Genomic DNA, 14833 nt, shown 5'->3' on the forward strand with positions numbered 1-14833 from the left:
TGTTTATTATTCTCAGCTTCATGCTATTTTTCTTTTGAATGTGGAAACTGGAAGGATGGATTAGAGTCCAAGTACTTTGTAGTTTTGTGTGACTGCGAGTTTCCGTCGGCATGCTAACCAACTGATAAGCGGTGGAGTTCTTCAGAAATAACTAAAATACATTGGAAAGGGATTTTTAAATTTTTTTTAATGTTTTTCTTTATTTTTGAGAGAGAGCTATAGAGACAGCATGAGCAGGGGAGGGGCAGAGAGAGAGGGAGACACAGAATCCAAAGCAGGCTCCAGGCTCTGAGCTAGCTGTCAGCACAGAGCCAGATGCAGGGCTCGAACTCAAGATCCGTGAGATCATGACTTGAGCTGAAGTTGGATGCCCAACCTACTGAGCCACTCAGGCGCCCCTGGAAAGGGATTTTTTTAAATTATTTATTTTAAAATAGTTTATTGTCAAGTTGGTTTCCATATAACACCCAGTGCTCATCCCCACAAGTGCCCCCCTCCATACCCATCACCCCCCTCTTCCCCCCCAGCCCTCAGTTTGTTCTCGGCATTCAAGAGTCTCTCATGGTTTGCCTCCCTCCCCCCCACTATTTTTCCCCTTCTCCCCCATGGTCCTCCGTTAAGTTCCTCCTAATCCTCCTATATGTGCAAGCATATGGTATCTGTCCTTCTCTGCCTGACTTATTTCCCTCAGCATAACACCCTCAAGGTCCATCCATGTTGCTACATGTGGCCAGATTTCATTCTTTCCCATTGCCATGTAGTATTCCATGGTATAGATAAACCACATCTTCTTGATCCATTCGTCCGTTGATGAACACGTAGGCTCTTTCTATGATTTGGCTATTGTTGAGAGTGTTGCTATGAACATTGGGGTACATGTTCCCCTATGCCTCAGCACTCCTGTATCCCTTGGGTAAATTCCTAGCAGTGCTATTGCTGGGTCATAGGGGAGTTCTATTGTTAATTTTTTGAGGAAGCTCCACACTGTTTTCCAGAGGGGCTTCACCAGTTTACATTCCCAACAACAGTATAGGAGGGTGCCCATTTCTCCGCATCCTCGCCAGCATCTAGAGTTCTCCGATTTGCTCATTTTAGCCACTCTGACTGGTGTGAGGTGGTATCTCAGTGTGGTTTTGATTTGTATTTCCCTGATGAGGAGGGATGCTGAGCATCGTTTCACGTGTCTGTTGCCCATCTGGATGTCCTCTTTGGAGAAGTGTCTGTTCATGTGTTCTGCCCATTTCTTTACTGGATTGTTTGTTTTTCGGGTATGGAGTTTGGTGAGTTCCTTATAGATTTTGGATACTAGCCCTTTATCTGATGTATCATATGCAACTATCTTTTCTGGAAAGGGATTTTTAAATGAGAGAGTATTATTTAAAAAGAGGCAACAGGCCCCAGATTGTGCTAAGCCCATATCACCAAACAAAGGCTTAATACCTAAACTGATTGCAGCGTCAGCCTCTCCCAGTCCTAATGCCAGTCAGTCTGGAATTATCTGGTCAGCACTAGTGAGGTAATCCCTGATAGGTCCCCCTTCCCCGCTGCGGTCCCCTTAAAGGAAGATGGCTCTGCCAAAATCACTTCCCTCTCCCACCCCTTTATGCCCATAACTCTAACATTCTCTACAGCCCCTGGGCGCTTCTTTCTATTTGCCAGATGAGGTACCACCCCATTTGTGAGTTGTTGAATAAAACTAATAAGATCTTTAAATTTTACTCTGATGAATTTGGGATTTTAACAGATTTGGTGGCAGTGATGGGATCCGAAGGAAGTCTCATGGCTTTGGGGGTGAGACACGCAGGCATGGTACCCACAAACCCTCTGTCTTTCTCGCTGTTTCCGAGGGCCATGGGTAAGTTCCTCTTGGTTCTGAGCTCTGCTCTGTGTCAAGCTCCTGACCTAGTTGGCTCTCCGAGCTTTCGTTTGTTCCCGTGCCTGACACCATGTTGAGAACTGCTGGGAGTCCGGTCTGCAGTCCGCATATGGTCAGAGTCCTTACCCTTGCTCAAATCTCAGATTCCATACTGCTGGTGGTTCACTCCCCAGTTCTCTGTTTGTTTGGGGTCGGCTGGCTTAGTCCTAGCCCAGTCCCATGCTGGGAATTGCTGGTGGTTGTCATCTGGGGTCAAACTAGGTGTGGCCTGGGCCCAGTGTGTTTCATGTATGTAAAGGCTGTTGCTAATGGAAATCTTGGAAGCCGAAAGCTGCATAATTGCTGTGCATGGGTTGAGCACTTAAAAACTGTTAGAACGCTTGCCACCTAACTTCATCCATTGGCTGGTCACAGAACAGGTTAGACTGACAGTAGGTTACCTGCCAACCTCAAGAAAGTCTCCAAGTGGTAAGGTACAGACATCACACAAAAGACCCAAAGCCTTAGCTCAAAGAGTTGAGCATACCATCTTTTGGCACAACTACTTATTTGAGGTCTAAGAACTGTGGTCCCAGAAGCTGTAGATATTTACAACAATGACAAAGTCTTACTAAAAACAACCTAGAATTACAGTGGCCATTATAAGAAACATTGCTGTTAGACACGATTTTGAAAGCAACAGCTCCCAAACCAAACAAACAGAATGGGTTACCCTAGGTTGCAGGAGATCCTCCTCAGATACCTTAAACTCCTGAGGTGCCTGGGTGGCTCAGTCAGTTAAGCATCCATCTTTGGCTCACATCACGGTCTCTTGGTTCGTGATTTCGAGCCCCATGTCGGGCTCTGTGCTGACAGCTCAGAGCCTGGACCCTGCTTCGGATTCTGTGTCCCCCTCTCTCTGCTTCTCCCCTGCTTGTGCTCACTCTCTCTCCCCCTCTCAAAAATAAACATTAAAAAAAATTTTTTTAAAGAAATCTTAAACTCCTTGATTAAAGAGTGAACCACCATAGTAACAGAATTTCCAACACCCAGGAAGGATCTCGAGAAGTTTCCTGAAGAACTTAGTCATTGCCAGGGCCTAAGACTCCAGGCTTCCAGATCTCTATGAGCTTTTGCACATGCTGGTTGGCCCTGATGAAGCCCAAAAATGGATTCAGGAAACAGGTCCGTGTAAAACCAAAGATAGTTAGGGTCCTTGATCTTAAACAGACTTCCCTCGTGGGCCAGAAAAAGTTCGCAAAATAGCTATTGATCTCTTGAAAGACATCCTTTGGAGGAGTTTTCTGTGCATGCACCATTTGGTTTATTGTTCAAACAGGCAAACAAAAATGACGCATGTTGTTTTTGTCGTGGATGTTGAAGCCCTTCTGGAAGCATTCTTCCAATGGCATTCAGGTCCCATACAAAAAATGAGGTCACCCAACCTGCTCTAGCTGCCCTGTTTGTAAATGGATCAGCCTCTGAGATTAGTAGACTGATTAGAAATTAAAAAACAAAACAAAACAAACCAAAATGGAACTGAGCCCCCATCCATCTGATAGAACTCAGGACTGCAGCCAACTGCTTTGAAAGGACTTGGGAACAACACCGTCTGCAAAGTTTGCCAAGTGAGTGGCCTTACGGTTGCCTCCGTATCTACCCTCAAAGGAGAGCTCCCATATGGGCCCCACCCATAGTTGATGGGACTCTGAGGAATTTTCTAGTAAATGGCTGTCACTCCCTTAAACAGCCAAGGGAAACTATAAATGAACAGAAAACCTTGCCAGATTCTGGTAGATACTGAAGCTACACTCTCAGCCTATGGATGAGGTTTTGGGAAGACTGGCAGAGGCTGGTGAAAGGTGAGGGTTCCTACCAGTCAGCTCTTCAGGATCTCTGTCTGCAGGGCCCAGTCAAGAGGGGAAAATAAAACTTCTGGTTGTCTCTTCCTTTCCGAACCAACCCACTGATTCTCGACTCTTTCTGTCTCCCCCAGGGAGAGTTCTTGTCTTCTTGCTTGTTTTGTGTCCTGAGAACTTGGCTTGGCTTTCTGCTGGTTTTGGACACAAGAGTTGTCAGTTCCTCCTTCTGGCTGTATTTCAGAGTGACTCTAGATCTTGGGAAAGTAGGATTCTTTGCCTCCACTTTGGGAACCCCTCTTATACCCAAGTGGGGTTGTTCAGTATCACCAAAAATAATTTATTGTTCATCTCAGCTGAAAACTGACAAAATATTTAAAGGATTTTTGTGAAGTAGCTCAGTCAAAAGTTGGTCAAATTGGAAGCTGATATTCAATGCCTGATATAGTCATTTTCCCCTAAGCTAAAATAAACCACACATCCAAATCTTCTGAAGTCTGTGAAAGGAATTTCTAAAACATCCCAAAGACAAACTGGTCTAAATCCAGAACATAGAAATCTTTGATTTTGATGTTAGTTGGAACTCTCTTCTGATATAAATTGAAGGTAATTTGGTTAGATGGACAGATCAGCCCCTTGGTATCATTAGGGTGTAATCTAATTCTTTGAGGAGTTAAAAACAACTGTTCTTATTTTATAAATCTTAGCAAAACCAGAAATTCAGCTCTGGGAATAAGTCAAAGTTCACCTATTGTCTCCAATCCTAAAATCACCTCTATTTATCTCAAAAGACTTGTAAGTATTGTAAAAATTCTTTTTTTTAAAATGTTTGTTTATTTTTGAAAGAGAGACAGAGTGTGAGCAGGAGAGGGGGAAAGAGAGAGGGAGACACGAATCCAAACAGGCTCCAGGCTCTGACCTGTCAGCACTGAGCCCGACACGGGGGCTTGAACTCAGGAACCACAAGATCATGACCTGAGCTGAAGTTGGATGCTTAACCAACTGAGCCACCCAGGCGCCCCCAGTGTTGTAAAACTTCTGACCTTAGAAAACAGAGTTCCTTCTGGGAGGTACTTGGATTTTTCCTCCTGCACCTTCGGAATGTAAATGTTCTACCTGGTCTCCCAGGACTCTTAGCTAGGCCATGTCTTTGAAATAAAAACTTCAGGGAGATAATTCTTATCAGAAGGAAAACAAAAGCAGAAAAGGTTATTTGAAACTTAGGCAAATGAAAAACAAATATTAGTAAAAGGCTTTAGTCACCTGAGCAGGTGACCTTTACTTATTTCATCTTCCAGAGACATAATTTGGATCTAACTACTCTTTCTTAAACCAATGAGTTTTGCATTATCACACCCGTCTCATGGCTAAAATTGAAAACAAAAGCAATAAGGTCTCTGTTTACTTCTGTCTATATGTATGTTTATATATATGTTGTGCATGTGTGGTATTTTCCACCTCCAGATAGTATTGCCAGAATTAATTTTTAAAAGAGCTCTATTCAATTGGTTTAAAGAAAAGCACCTATATGAATAAAGTATTCATAAAATTCTAAAAAATGTAGTAGAGGCCTAAATGCTTCTCAGGTTCATGTGATCTGAGAAAATATCCAGTATTAAAGCTGATGAGGGGCCCCTTGGTGGCTCAGTCAGTAAGTGCTCGACTTCGGCTCAGGTCATGATCTCACAGTTTGTGGGTTCGAGCCCTGCGTCGGGCTTTGAGCTGACAGCTCAGAGTCTGGAGTCTGCTTTGAATTCTGTGTCTCCCTCTCTCACTGCCCCTCCCCCACTTATGCTCTGTCTCTCAAAAATAAACATTAAAAAAAATTTTTTTAAAGCTGATGAAGGGGCACCTGGTTGGCTCAGTGGGTAAAGTTTCCAACTCTTGGTCTTGGGGTCATGAGTTTGAGCACCACACTGGGTGCAAAGATCAGTAAAAAAAAATAAACTTGAAAAACAACAACAAAAAACCTTTTGGGGCACCTGGGTAACTCAGTCGGTTAAGTGTCTGACTTTGGCTCAGCTAATAATCTCACAGTTTGTGGGTTCGAGCCCCGCATTGGGCTCTGTGCTGACAGCTAGTTCAGAGCCTGGAGCCTGTTTCAGATTATGTGTCTCCCTCTCTCTCTGATCCTCCCCTGCTCACACTGTGTCTCTCTCTCTCAGAAATAAATAAAATATTAAAACATTTTTTAAAAAATAAAAGCTGATTATTTTTTTAAATAAAAGCTGATGAAAGTTTGTTGGTTTAATCAAGACACATAAGTAAACAATTGTTGGGACCAAGTGAACTAAATACATCTAAGTGGGGACAGAAATTTTTAGGTGAACTTTTAAAATAGTTACCCTGAATCTTTTTGGTAACCTGAAACCTTAAAGTTTTATTAAGTTAAATTAGTTATTGACTGTCTAGATCATCTCTAAATAAAATATCAAAACATAATTACTGAAGATGAATAGGTTTATCTACTTTCTGGCTTATTTTTGCAGAGTGATTATTTGAGGCTACAAGTAAACGTGTTTTATGCCACATGGAGAAAGCACGTGTTTCTAGAAAATATAAAATGTATTTATAAATTTGCCAAGCCATAGAATGCTAAAGTCAAAAACAGCTCACAATTATTAACTTCTTATTTTCATCAGAAACTAAGATATTTTAGGTGTGCCTAGGTGGCTCAGTTAGTTAAGCGTCTGACTCTTGATCTCGGCTCAGGTCATGGTCTCAACAGTTCATGAGATCGAGCCCCACGTCAGGCTCTGCGCTGATAGCGTGAAGCCTGCTTGGAATTCTCTCTCGCTCACTTTCTCTCTGCCCCTCCCTCGTGCTCACACATGCTTGCTCTCTCAAAATAATAAACCTTAAAAAAGTCATGTAGAAATTAAAATATTTTAGGCATTAACAGTTTTAACCTATGTAAAGTGTTAGAAATAATAAGGGACACAAGTAAGTAAGGGACACAATAAGTGAGATGTGTGTTTGTGGTAAGAGAAGGTAAGAGGAGTGAAGATGCATTTTTGTTGAGGAAAAGAAAAACGTGATTTTTTTTTCCTAAAGTGAGGCTGGTTACTTCAGAACGAGAAAGAGGAAAAACAGGACAAAATCTGAAGGGATGTTTAAAAAGTTGTAGAAGTTTGTGGATAATGAATCTTTGCAAAACAATATTATGTGTGGTCAAGCTGGCTAAGATCAGAAGTTTTAGTTTTTAAATGAATGGGTTTAATATCAAAATCTGCAAAATTAATGTTTCCTGTTCTCTCTGTTAAAAAGGACAAAGTTTTCTTGGACTTTTGGTCTACTTTTGGCAAGAGGTCGTAAAAGAGTTTTTCTTGTTAAGAAAAATTCTTTTAAGTTTATTTATTTTTGAGAGAAAACAGAGAGAGTGAGCGGGGGAGGGGCAGAGAGCAAGAAAGAGAATGTCTGCCCTGTCAGCATGGAGCCAGATGTGGGGCTCGAACTCATAAACCATGAGATCATGACCTGAACTGAAACCAAGAGTCGGACACTTAATTGACTGAGCCACCCCAGGTGCCTCAAGAGTTTTTCCTTATCTTTTTAAGTAATCTGCCTAGAGACCAAAGATTCTATATTTTATCAAAATAGTTTCCTGTGTTTCATGGTGGGTTTATCAAACTAAATCTTTAATAATCAAAGACTAAAGAGAACTGAATCTTCTCTGTTCAGGGAGCTAAGGTTTTTTACACAACTGTTTTAACTTTCCGTATTTGCCTGCAGTCTTTGTCATTATGATTAAATAGATAACTAAGTAGTGTTTCAGTGACCTGTGGTCCTGTTTGACCAAGTGTTTTAGGACCTTTTGATGTTTTTGACAAGCTTCCCCCAAGCCAAATTCTTTTTTTTTTTTTAATATTTTATTTCTAGGAGAGAGAGAGAGAGAGAGAGAGAGAGAGAGAGAGAGACAGCGTGAGCAGGGGAGGATCAGAGAGAGAGGGAGTCACAGACTGAAACAGGCTCCAGGTTCTGAGTTGGCAGTCAGCACAGAGCCCGACGCAGGGCTCAAACTCACGAACCGCGAGATCATGACCTAAGCGAAAGTTGGACACTTAACCGACTAAGCCACCCAGGCACAGATAGGAAAATAAAATAACCAAGGTCCCAACAAGAGAGACCACGGGACACCATTCAAAAAACACTCTGAAAGGAGAGGCCCTAACCCACGAACCGCGAGATCATGGCCTAAGTGAAAAAGTCGGATTTAACCCACTAAACCCCCCAGAGGCACCCACCCCCCCCAAGCCAAATTCTAATTGATGTCTTTTGGAGTAGGAGATAACTTGGGAATTTTCTAGAGTCCCTGTAGTGTCTCAGAAGGTGTGTTCTCTCTCCTTACATTTTTAGAGAGGTGTTAAAGTAACTAATTAGTCTTTTTGATATGTTAGTTCCAAGGGAGGTATTATGTCAAATAAGTAATAGTGAATGTTCTTTGTGTTATGTAGGTATGTGTTGTAAGTATTCTAGAAAATTGTATAAAGTTCCTAGAAATCTGATATGTCCTGCTATGTTGTCAGTTATAATTTCGGTTATTATCTTAAAATGTGATACATCACAGAGTAACTACATTTCCCTTTTAAGTGAACTCTCATCAGATTTAACAATGGACATCTTAGAGTCTTTTGTCATTTATGAACAGTTACTGTTTTATTCTGTTGCTTTTACAAAAATGAGTTGGTTGGAGAGGACCCACTAAGGACTCTTGGTCCCTGACACTGTTGCCAAAGTACCGAGTATCAATTCTGGGGTGAGTGTGTCACAACTGAAGAGGGCTCCACCAGACATGTGGTCCTGTGCAAACCCCGAGACCTCAAAGTCAGATTGCCAGAAGAAGTAGTCGATGTCAAAGTAGGCTGCTCCCACACAACGTGCCAGATCAAGACCTCACACTTTACCTAAACATGCAACCCTCTCCCCTGTCTTTCCTTCACTCTGCTATTGGCCTGGAAAGATAACGCCACCATCTGTATCTCTCAGGCCATTGCCATGGAGCGGGGGAGGTGACCTTGCAGACCATCAACAACTCTGATCTGACCATGATGCTGGAGACCTTGGTCTTCCCTGAACCAGTTTCTCTTCTGTTCCCAATGCCACCATACACTACAGTCACTCCCGCCTTCCAGAAATCACAGACTCTGACTTTTATGGCCAGAACATCCAATGCCTTGTCTTTGCCTTTCTCCAATTGCAAGTATACTTTCCAGATACCTACGCACCCCATGTTCTTATGATTATCTGCTCTGATCTGCGACCAGTCAGGAAAAGATCTCACCAGCCGTGTCCATCTTTGCAAGGAATTTAGAACGACTCTTTATTTCAGGCTTGGAGATTTACTTTCCAGATGTGCCGCAATGCCCCCTGGTGTGAATGGGCAAAAGGACCGTCCTTACGACTGAATCCATTATCAGTGCCACCTTCGCGGGAATGGCTTGTGCCCTGGCTGGGTTTATCTTTGGGGCGGTCACCGTTCTCCTTGGGCTGTGAGTGTGGACGTGGCAGGTGCCTCACCAGGGCTGGGGCTGGCTCTCCTGGGGCCGCCACCTGCCGTGGAAATTTGAGGGGTCTCAGCGTCCTAAATTCACACCTAGCCTCTTAGGCCATTGGCAGATGTTAGCAGAACTGGTAACCTGAGAATACTCAGACCTACGATGTGTGCTCTGCTTGTACTTCCCCTGCCCCACAGATATGAGCAGACTGTCTGGTATTGTGAGGATCGCGATGAAATGAGCACATTTGCACTCCTCTCCCCGGTGCACACATACAGTGAATGTTTGCACTTCCCCCGTCTGGATCTCTTAGACAAATGATTGCTTTAAATTAGGATGAGGTATTTGGCACAAAACCTGAGCAGAACAAATTGTAATTGCGATGTTCACAGTAAACAGCCACAACGTGTCCATGGACAGAATCTGTGAGGCTGGGCTGACCGACCCAGGCTGTCAGCTCCTCTTTCTGATCCTCTCTGACGACATTTGTGTTCACTGTTACCTTATTTGGAGGTACAGGTCGGTCTGGCCCCACTTTGGGGTGGGGAGCTCTGGAACTCAGGATAGCAGAGTCCCCCCCCACCCCCACCCCCCGGAGAGGTCAGGGTCCACTCCTGGGCCGTCAGCCTTTGCAACATGAGCTTTCCTATAAGCAGAAGGGGAGCGAGACGGTCCTTGCCCTCAGCCAGCCCTGCGGTCTTCTTGGGGGGAGTGAAGGCACGGTGGCAGACATGGCTAGGCTTCTGTACCTGCCGTGTTCAGCAGGGACACACTGGGGGAGGCCCAGCAAGCGAGGATGACTCTTCAGGCAGGAAACCTGGACGTCAGTCCTCAGAACCCTAGGAAAGGATACGAGGTATTTCCCCCCATGGTGGATGAAGAGGAGAGGATTCTACCAGGAAGCATATCCTGCAATGGACAAATGTTTAAGAATTGAAAGAGATGAAATCATTACATGAATTCTGAAACATAAGTGAGGGTTATTTTCTGATTGTCAAATGTGAATGTTTCCATCGAGATCAAAACCAAGTCCCCGCTCGTGGGTGGGAACGATGCATCTGGCTGGGAAAGTCCTACACATGGAGAGCTGAGTACTGCTGCTTTCCCGGCTTCTCTCTACCCTTGCCTCAGCCTTCCAGGTGGCTTCCTGGCCACATGCTTTCTCCTGCTGAGGCTGATGACCCAAAGAATCTGCGGGGCGCCTGGGTGGTTCAGTTGGTTAAGCATCCGACTTCGGCTCAGGTCATGATCTCGCAGTTCATGGGTTTGAGCCCTTTGTCAGGCTCTGTGCTGACTGCCAGCTCACAGCCTGGAGCCTATTTCAGATTCTGTGTCTCCTTCTCTCTCACACTCCCCTGCTCACATTGTCTCTCTCTCTCTCTCTCTCTCTCTCTTTCTCTCTTTCTCTCAGAAATAAATTTAAAAAAAAACATTTTAAAAAAGGAATCTGCTCAGTCGGGAAATTCAGTATGAACCCAAGTCTCCATGAGGTTTAGGAGCAGAGGTCCTGATGATCAGGGGCAGTTGGTCCTTTTGATCCCACACGTGGTTTCTGCATCTGGTGGTGTTTGGAGCCTCTAGAGCCAGGCTGAAGTTCGCTGGAAACTCGCGCATCCTGGGGCGAGGCTGTTGTGCACCCCGCCAGCACCGTTCTCCTGAAAGAAGCAAGTGAAACCAACGTGCTTGTTCCCACGCCTGAGGCCGCCCAGAGAAACCAACGTGTGCGATCGCAAACGTTTCCCCTTCAGACCAAGGGATGCAAGGAACCCTGCAAACCGTATGCTGTCCCTTTAGGAGAGGAAATCTGGTTTATTTTCATGTTCTTGGAGCCATGGAGAATTCTGGAAATAACTGAACGTTTAGAAGTTCTAGAAGAAAGAATATGACTTTCACATAATTTTGAGTGACGTTTGTCCTATGGTGAACACTCAGTAATTTTGAAAGCTCTCATATCTTTATCCTGTTTCTTTGAACTGAATTTCGGTTTCATGATAATGCTTGTCATGTCAGTAGCTCTTTAGGAAGATATCAGTTGAGAATTGTCAGATAGAAAAAATTGATATTGTTACAAAGGAAAGGAGCATTACCTTCCCATGCATTTCTTAGTTCACCAGTTCAAGAACACAAAGATCTGTAATGGAAGAAAACATAGGCCTAAGTGTTTGATTTTGGATTAGGCAGTGGTTTCTTAGATAGTGATGCCAAAAGCCCAAGCTACAAAAGAATAGGTAAACTGAACTTCACCAAAGTTCATGGCTTTTGTACGTCAAAGGACTCCATCAAGTAAGTGAACAATGACACAGAATGGGAGAAAATAACTTAACACATCATAAACTTAGTAAGGGACCCTTAAAGAACTCTTCGAATTCAATAAAATATAACCCAGTCGAAAAATGGGCAAAAGATCTGATTATACATTCTCCAAAGAAGATACACACCATCCATTGAGCACATGAATTGATGTTCAGTATCATTGGTTGTTAAGGAAATGCAAATCAAAATCACAATAAGATACTACTTCACGTCCAATAGGAGGCTGTAATCAAAAAGTCAGTTGATAATTGTTGACAAAGAGGTAGAGAAATTGAACCACTGCGCACTCTCGGTGGGAATGTAAAATGTAGCTACTATGGAGAACAGTGTGGCAAGTCCCTAAGTTAAACATGGAATCACACATGGCCCAACAACTCCACTGATAGATACGTGCATAAGAAAATTGAAAACAGGTGCCCAAAAACTTGTGCATGAATGTTCATAGCAATATTTATAATAGCCACAAAGTGGAAACCACCCAGACATCCATTACCAGATGAGTGGATAATGGAATATTATTTAACAACCAAAAGTGTTATGTACACTGCAACATGACTGAACCTTGAAAACAGGATGGTAAGTGAAAAAAACCCAGTCACAAAAGACCACATACTGTGTAATCCCATTTATATGCAGTGTTCACAATAGGCAAATCTGTAAAGACAGAGTGTAGTTGCCTAGGTCTGGGGAAGAGGGTTAAGGGAAAATGGGGAGAGGCTGGCTCTTTGTGCAGGGTTTCTCTTTGGGGTGATGAAAATGTCCTAAAGTTGATGGTGGTGATGGTGTATATCCGTGAATGTACTAAAAAACAATGGAATTATAGTCCAGTGTAAATGCATGAACTGTATGGTTTGGGAATTACATTTCAGTAAAACTGTTACATAAGAAATTCAACATGATCACAGTAAACTCATTCTCTAAGAAATAGTTGTTCTCTCGTTTGTGATCTCAGAAGCATTTATCCAGGTCCTGTCCTAGATGGAAAGTCACATCCTGTCCCCACCTCGGCATTCTTCCTAAAATCAGCCATCTGTTAAAAGTGACCTCCTTTAACGTATGGGATGTGAAGCTACAGGAGGGGCTCATTATGTTTTGTCCTGTTACATAGTTTGAATGAAAACGTTTGACTTTGCGGGGAGACTTGCTCAGTTGGTTAAGCAACCGACTCTTGGTTTTGGCTCGGGTCATGATCTCACGGTTTGCGAGTTCGAGCCCCGCGTTTGGGTCTGCACTGACAGCACAGAGGCTGCTTAGTATTCTCTCTCTCTCTCTCTCTCTCTCTCTCTCCCTCCCTCCCTCTCTGTCCCTCCCCCACCTCCCCTATTCATGTGCGTGTGTTCTCTCTCTCTTTGAAAATAAATAAGTAAATAAGAAAGAAAATGTTTGACTTTTGCAATTGATAGTAAGAAGTAGCTGGAATGATTGAGCTGCTGGAATAACCCATTTTCTTTCTCTGCCTCCCCTGTCACCACCTTCGTTTCAGGCTTCAGCTCTTCTCTTCTGAATTGTTGCTGTAAGTGCTCACTGGCTTCTCCCACATGGGTCTCACCCTGCTATCACATGCTATTACTTTGTTTCATGCTGTATCCTTAGATCCTCTTCCAATTCCTGGAATATAGAAGGTGTTTGTTGACTGAATAACTAAGTTAATAAATGAAGTCCCTTGGCTGCAACCCCAACCCCATTTCTTTTTCTAATCTCTTATCCCTGTCACCATCAGATGATTCATACAAAAACACCAGTTTGATATCACTCATGCCCAAAAGCCTTGGCAATTCACCAAGTCCATGGCAGTGCAGAAGGCACTTGACACACTCCTCCTCAGCCTTTAAAGATAGTGATTTTTAAGAAGGACAGCCAGAAGGCTGAGGGTTGTATATTGGAGCACAGATGCATTCAGACTCCGGTAGTGTCTCAGCATGGCCCTGGGGTAGAGAAAGAGGTTACCTGACGAAGCTCTGATGGTCTTCACTTGCAGGACGGCTCCTGTTGGCTGGTGAAACCCTACGGACTGCCCAGATCTTGGAGCCTGCCCAAAAGATGAAGGACGAGGGGAGGGTGGAAGGTTATCAGTAGCAAACAGGAGGGAGGGCGAGGCTGCCTGTGTACCGGAGGGTCAGGGAAGTTCAGTGCTCTTGGATCTGAATTTGACTCGCTTGTGCTAAAGTACCTTTATCTCTGCCAGCTGCAGTATCTCGTGACTTCAGCAAACGTGCCCCAGACCTCAGTGTGTGGACTCTGCCAGGTTAGTAAAGTTTACTTGACAGCAAGCCCGGCACCTAAAGGCCTTCCTTTTAACTAAAACCTGTTGGTTGGAGGGGCCCCAAGTGACGCTCTCCTACCCAGAAAACAGTGATTATTTCAGCATCCAAGACTCACTACTGAGGCTTAGTAACGAGAGAAAGCGTATTTCTCTTTCCGCTTGGTGTGAGCTTGCTCACTGGTTTACCCCCAGACATGGAATAACTCGAAGGAGGTAGTGATGGAGAAACATAAATTAGAGAAAACAAAATCCTTTCAGAGAAATCATGGAGTAGATCTTTGCTCTTGTCGCCAGTGCTCTTCGTTGTTAATTCGTTTTCAGAATCCTCCCTGCTGAGCACTATGCCCGTTCTTCCCTTCTTGCTTGGTTCTTGCATCTTGCAGAAATTCATTCCACTATGCTTATAGGATTTCTTAAAGATTTCAGGAGGCCACTTCCCTATTTTTCGAACATAGTTGAAACCCCTTTAACTATGTTTGGATGGTTGATTACTTAAAGTCAAGTAAAGTGGAAAATCACTTTATTCTAACATATTTTAAGTTTACTCAAGTGTTTCTTTATTTGTCAAGAGCTTTTCTTTATGTGCGGGTCCACTAATTGTATCAATGATGCATCACTTAAATCTCCCTTGTCCTTGCCGAGAGAGTTTCTATCATTCTTGTGGTACCACAGCCTTCCTAGAGTTTTAGAATTTTCTACTCGGCCTCTATAGTGTCTTGTCCACGCTTAACCAGCTCTTTTAACAACCCACTGAGGCAAAGAGGTGCCTGGGTGGCTTAGTCAGTTAAGTGTCCGACTTTAGCTCAGGTCATGATCTTCTAGTCCGTGAGTTCAAGCCTCACATCGGGCTCTGTGCTGACAGTTCAGAGCCTGGAGCTGCTTCAGATTCTGTGTCTCCTTGTTCACTCTCTTTCAGAAATAAACATTAAAAAAAAAAAAAAAAAGGCTTTCAAATGCATCCAACTTAGTCTTTATAGAAACATCTCTTCTTTTGCACCATAATTTTTTTCAAGTTGCTTCATATTGAATGAAATAGTGTGATTGCAGA

This window comes from Hyaena hyaena, unplaced genomic scaffold (assembly GCF_003009895.1).
Source record: "Hyaena hyaena isolate Hyena2069 unplaced genomic scaffold, ASM300989v1 scaffold_110, whole genome shotgun sequence".
NCBI classification, from domain to species: Eukaryota; Metazoa; Chordata; class Mammalia; order Carnivora; family Hyaenidae; genus Hyaena; species Hyaena hyaena.